Raw genomic sequence first — 5,819 nt, 5'->3', positions numbered from 1 at the left:
GTGCCCAGCACTGAGGGAATTCTGTTTCAAGAAAGATAAAGGGGAGAGAGGCATTTAGGCCTAAATTCAAATCCTGTCTCCACCATTTAATGGCTTCATGACCCTGGACAAGTTAAATAATTCTCTGAGACACAGTTTACTCATTTGTAAAATAGGGATAATGCTGTCCAACACCTAGGATGAAGACTCTGTCAGTTTATAAAACATTTAATAGTTGCTCACAAATTTGGTCCCCTTCCCTTTCCTGAATCTTTCCAATCACTTCTGACTAGAGGACTCTGGGCGATTTACTGAATTTTCTTTATAATAAGAATCAGCAATAACAACAACAGTGACTATAATTTCCATTTACTGCACATTTACTCTGTGAAAGGCACAGCACTAAGAATCTTACTCATGTTGTCTACGGCCATGCCACCCTGAACATGCCCGATCTTGTCTGATCTCGGAAGCTAAGCAGGGTTGGGCCTGGTTCGTACTTGGATGGGAGACCACCTAGGAAGACCAGGTGCTGTAAGCGTTAAAAAAAAAAGAAAGAAAAAGAATCTTACTCATGTCATCTCATTAAATCCTCCCCAAAACTCTGTAGTAAGTGCCAGGTATCCATCCTGCCAAGTCCTAGAGAGGCCGACTGACTCATCCAAGGCCATGTGGCTAAAAAGCGGTAAAGCTGACATTAGACCCAGGTTAGTTAGGAAAGGCTAGGTTATGCTGTGGTGACACATGACCCCTAAATCTCAGTGGCTTATAGCAGCATTCTGCGTGTCTACCACAAGTCAGCTCCAGCTCTGGTCCATGTCCTCCCTCTAAGACCCAGGTGGATGAAACAGCCTGCGCCTTGGGACAGGGACTATGCAAGATAGAAGGAGACCTTGCAAGGGTCTTGCCCATCCTGGAAGACATACCAGTTTCTTCTGCTCACAATTCACTGTCCCATTGTCCTTTCATGCAACTCATCCAACCACCACAAAGTCAGGAAGTGCAATCCTTCCAAGTGCCCAGAAAAGGAGACAATTGGAATATTTGGAACACAGTACCAATGGTCACCATATTCATTCTCTAATCACCACACTTGACTGATTCCACAGTATCCTGAGCCTTAGTTTCCTCATCTGTAAGGAAAGAAGGGTAATTTTACCTTCCAGGATTGTTGTGCTGACCAAGTGACATAATATCCCAAAAGCCCAAGCCTGGGAACACTAAATCATAGTAATCTGTGTTTACATGTGAAGTTCAGAAATACCCAGGCTGGTCAGTTCAACTTTTGTTTGATGAAATGACAAATCAAGCTATAGAATTCAGAAGGTTCTCATGAAACGAGAGGACAGGCTTTGTAAAGTGCTACCGCTCTCTGTACTTATGAAATCACCTTCGGGTAAGCCAGAGGAGAAGGAAAGTTTCCAGAATGACAACCAGTGGCAATAGCAAATGAGCCAATATAATTATGTCAGCAAATGGGCAAAGTGCTGTACACTTTTGGAGAGCTCTTCATTTAGGACTAATTAAATACTTGGAAGCAGGAAGATTGAGAGTGTCCTCTCGGGGAAGCTACTTCAGGCCAGCAAGACACTTCAGGGCCTATTTACAACATTTGGAAAGTTCTAGAGGAGGAAGTGGGTGGCTCAACTCATAACCACACCTGAGGGGAACACAGTCCATCAGAGTAAAAACACTCGAGACATTGCACAATGCTCCCACCCCAGCCTTGGTCTCTGAGGGTCTGAGGTTGTGTGTGATGTGAAAAAACAGACCTGGGGTTTGTGCTGGTCATTGTGAAGGGGAAGCTGCCCTAGGAATGGCGTGTATTAGTTTCCTATGGCTGCTGTAACAAATTACCACAAACATAGTGACTTAAAACCACACAAATATATTCTCTTCCAGTTCTGGAGTTCAGAAGTCCAAAATCAGTTTCATTGGGTGGAAGTCAAGGTGTTGGTAGGACTGGTTTCTTCTGGAGGCTCTGAGAGGATAATCCATTTCCTTGCCTTTTTCAGCTTCTAGTGACCACCTGCATTCCACAGTTTGTGGCCCCTTCCTCCATCTTCATGGCTCACCACTCCAGTTTCTGCTTCTGTCATCACATGGCCTTTTCCTCTTCTGTTATCAAATTTCCTTCAGCTTCCCTTTTATAAGGGCGCTTGTGATTATATTTGGGACCAACTGGAATAATCCAGGATCATCTCCCCATCTCAAGATCCTTAATATAATCATATCTGCAAACTCCTTTTTGCCATGTGAGCTAACACTGACAGGTTCCAGGGATTAGGCCCTGAGTATCTTTGGGGCCATTATTCAGCCTACTACATGCAGCATCCAAGATGGGTTGGAAAGCAAAAGGGGCAACCATGAGCCAAGCTTCACTCCATAGATCTCCCACTGGAGTTTGGAGGAAGGGACACCCTCTAGGCCATAGCCATGGGTAAGACCCCTGTAGTGACCCAGGAGAGCCTGTGCACACACCTCTCCTTTCAGCCATGTAGCCAGTGCTTAATACATAGTGCTACAACGCAGCAAAGACATGTAATCAATCAATCCACCTTATCAACAAATGTATGTTTAGTACCTACCGGGAGATGATTCGGACCTGGGGCCCTGCTGGGTTCTCAGAGTGGGGAATTCATTCAACAGATATTCATTAAACCCCTACAGGGATCAGGAACTGTTCTAGGTACTTGGGATACATCAGTCAATAAAGCTTCAAAAGCTCCCTCCCTCGTGGAGCTAACATTCTGCTGGTGATGACAGAGAATAAAGAATCAACGTAAGTCAATCATGTAAAATGTTAGAAGGTGATGGAGCTATGGGGAAAAAAAAAGTAGGCAGGTTAAAAGGGTGGGCTGGGGTGGGGTGGGGCAGGTGAGGGGATTAAATGGAGTAGTCAGGGTAGCCCTCGCTGAGCAGGTGTGATTTAGGCAAAGATGTGAAGGAGGTAAGGGAGAGTTAGCTAAGTGGCCATGTCGGGAGAAAGAGCTAGAGCAAAGGACCTAAGGCAGAAGACGCCTGGTACGTATGAGGAACAAGAAGAAAGCTTGGAGTGGACAGAATGATGGGGAGGGTCATAGCAGGTGAGGACAGAGAGGGAACGGGGCCAGATGGGCTAGGAGAGCCTCTGCGGAGCTAACCAGGCCAAACCCAAAAGGAAGATAGAAGACAAAACAAGACGAGGTCTCTGAACACTCTAGTATGTATGGGACTCTGGGAAATCCTCTGAACTAGGAGCAAGTTCTGGGGTTAGGAACAGCGTGACCTTGCTGATGTCACTGATCCTTGCTGATATTCATTTTCCTCACTTATAAACTGAGAAGCTTGTGCCAGATTCTTTCCCTCATCCATTTAGCGGCCTCTGTGAAGTACCACAAGGCCCCAGGCACACAGCACAGCACTACAGGCTCTAAGGTGGGTCATGCACAGCCTCAGCCCTCCCTGTCCAGGGTCCTTCCTGCTCTAATACATTGTGCTGAAAGAACTGAAGGGCTTGGGCCTAAAGACAAGAAGGCATGATGGTAGAAAGACTTTAGATTTATACTGAATAGTCCCAAAGGATAGCACTGGATGGGTGGAAGTGTTAGAAAAACAGAGCTGGAGAATAATAATAGAAAGATTTCAGCAGAAAAGAAAAGGGGATGTCATGAGGGTCCCCTCATCATTGGAGGTCTGCAAGCTAAGACTGAAAGATCATTTTCTGGGGATGTCATACAGATTTGGGTGCTGCATGGAAGCTAGACTAGATGTTTTAAGGCCCGAGGGGTTTTTCTCTATCTCTAACTCCAGAGGTCAATGACGCAAAGGTAGGTTGTGTCTGCTGGCATGTGTTGAGGGCCTTGCTTTATTTATGCTGAGGAACAGATTGCTCTCCCATAAATGCCAAGGTGAATGAGACAGTGGCCCCTGAAGCAGGAGAGCCATGTGACCTCCTCAGTCAGCCCTGCATCTCCTCTGGGGGTGGTGTGGAAAGAGTGCTCCTTAGCTGAGTCCTCCTTGAGGCCTCACTGCCTCTCCCTGTCACAAGTGAGGCTGTGATTTCTCCCAAGTCTGCCTTCTTCCCATTGTCCCATCTCTATCTATTCACATGGGAGGACTAGAGGCTCTGTGTCCTCGAGTATTTCCTTTCTCCGGGTAAGGGACAGAGGCAGCTCAGGGGACCCAAATGTTCTTCATTCCAGGCCTCCTAGTGGCCAGCTGAGTCCCATTGTGTCCCTGCTCAAGAAAACAGTAGACCAGAGTCATGGCAGCAGTGAGACAAGGACAGTCTGCTCAGTACATCCCCAGGATCAGATCCAGCTCCAGAGCTGTTGGCATACTTCCTACCTCAGTTCACAGCCCCTGTGAGGAACCAGAAGAGTTCCAGAGCACAGGTGGATTTTGTTAGATACCCTTGCTTTTATTCCTTTAAGCTAGTGCCGTTCACCCAACAATATTTACTGAGCATCTACTATGTGACAGGCACTCTTCCAAACTCTGGGAATTCAACAATTAGCAAAACAGATAGAAACCTCTCCTCCTAAAGGATAGTCTCTTCAATAAATGGTATTTAGAAATCTGGATTCCCAAAACTGGGTCCCAATCTTACACTACTCACAAAAATTAACTGAAAATGGGTTAAGGACTTACACGTAAGACCTGAAACTATAAAACTAGGAGAGAACGTAGGGGGAAAGCTCCTTGACATATTTCCTAGCAATGATCTTTTGGCTATAACACCAACAGCACAAGCAACAAAAGCCAAAACTAGTGGGACTACATCAAAGTCAAAAGCTTTTGCACAGCAAAGAAAACCATCAACAAGATGAAAAGGCAAACTATAAAATAAGAGAAAATATTTGTGAATCATACATCTGATAAGGAGTTAAAATATAAAATATATCATGAACTCATACAAGTCAATAGCAAACCATAATAATCTGATTTTAAAATGGGCAAAGGACCTGAATAGACATTTTTCCAAAGAAAATATTCAAATGAACTGCAGGTACATGAAAATGTGTTTAACATCACTAATCATCAGAGAAAAGCAAATCTAAACCACAACAAAGTATCACCTCGGACCTGTTAGGATGGTTATTATAAAAATGACAAGAAATAAATATTGGTGAGAATGTGGAGAAAAGGGAACCCCTGTGCACCCGTGGTGGGAATACAAATTGGTACAGCCACTTTGGAAAACAGTATGGAGATTCCTCAAACAGTTAAAAATAGAACTACCTTATGGTCCAGCAATCCCACTTCTGAGTATATATCTGAAGGAAACAAAATCAGGATCTCAAAGAGATATCCACACTCCCATGTTCATTGCAGCATTATTGACATAGCCGAGATACGGAAACAATCTAAGTGTCAGTGGATGACTGGATAAAAGAAATGTGATACATCTATATCTATAGATATTTACTATTCATAAAAAAGGAAATCCTGACATTTGCAATATGATGAACCTGGAGAGCATTATGCTAAGTGAACTAAGCCAGAAAAAGACAAATTCTGTATGGCATCACTTATGTGTAGAAATTTTTTTAAAAAGTTGAATTCATAGAAGCAAAGAGTAGAATGAATGGTGGCTGCCAAGTGCTGGAGGAATGGGGAGATGTTGGTTAAGAAGTACAAATTTTTAGTTATAAGATGCATAAGTTGTAAGGACCCAACGAGCAGCATGGTGATTATAGTTAATACTGTACCTTATACCTGAAATTTGCTAAGAGAGTAGATCTTAAGGATTCTCACACACAGAAGAGATAACTATGTCAGGTGATAGATATGTTAATTCATTTGATTGTGATGATTCACTATACGCATACATTGTCATGTCACAATGTATGCGTATA

The 5,819-nt window shown here is 43.8% G+C and overlaps 1 non-coding gene across 1 annotated transcript; it reads left to right on the top strand.

Moving 5' to 3' along the window:
- Window positions 1-401: 401 nt before the first annotated feature.
- LOC111743287 lies at window positions 402-520 on the top strand. The gene has a single exon (XR_002781625.1). It is a non-coding gene; the product is annotated as a 5S ribosomal RNA (ribosomal RNA).
- The last annotated feature ends 5,299 nt before the right edge of the window (window positions 521-5,819 follow it).

This window comes from Pteropus vampyrus, unplaced genomic scaffold, assembly GCF_000151845.1.
Source record: "Pteropus vampyrus isolate Shadow unplaced genomic scaffold, Pvam_2.0 Scaffold110, whole genome shotgun sequence".
Lineage (NCBI taxonomy): Eukaryota > Metazoa > Chordata > Mammalia > Chiroptera > Pteropodidae > Pteropus > Pteropus vampyrus.
This window is presented reverse-complemented; position numbering and strand designations above follow the sequence as displayed.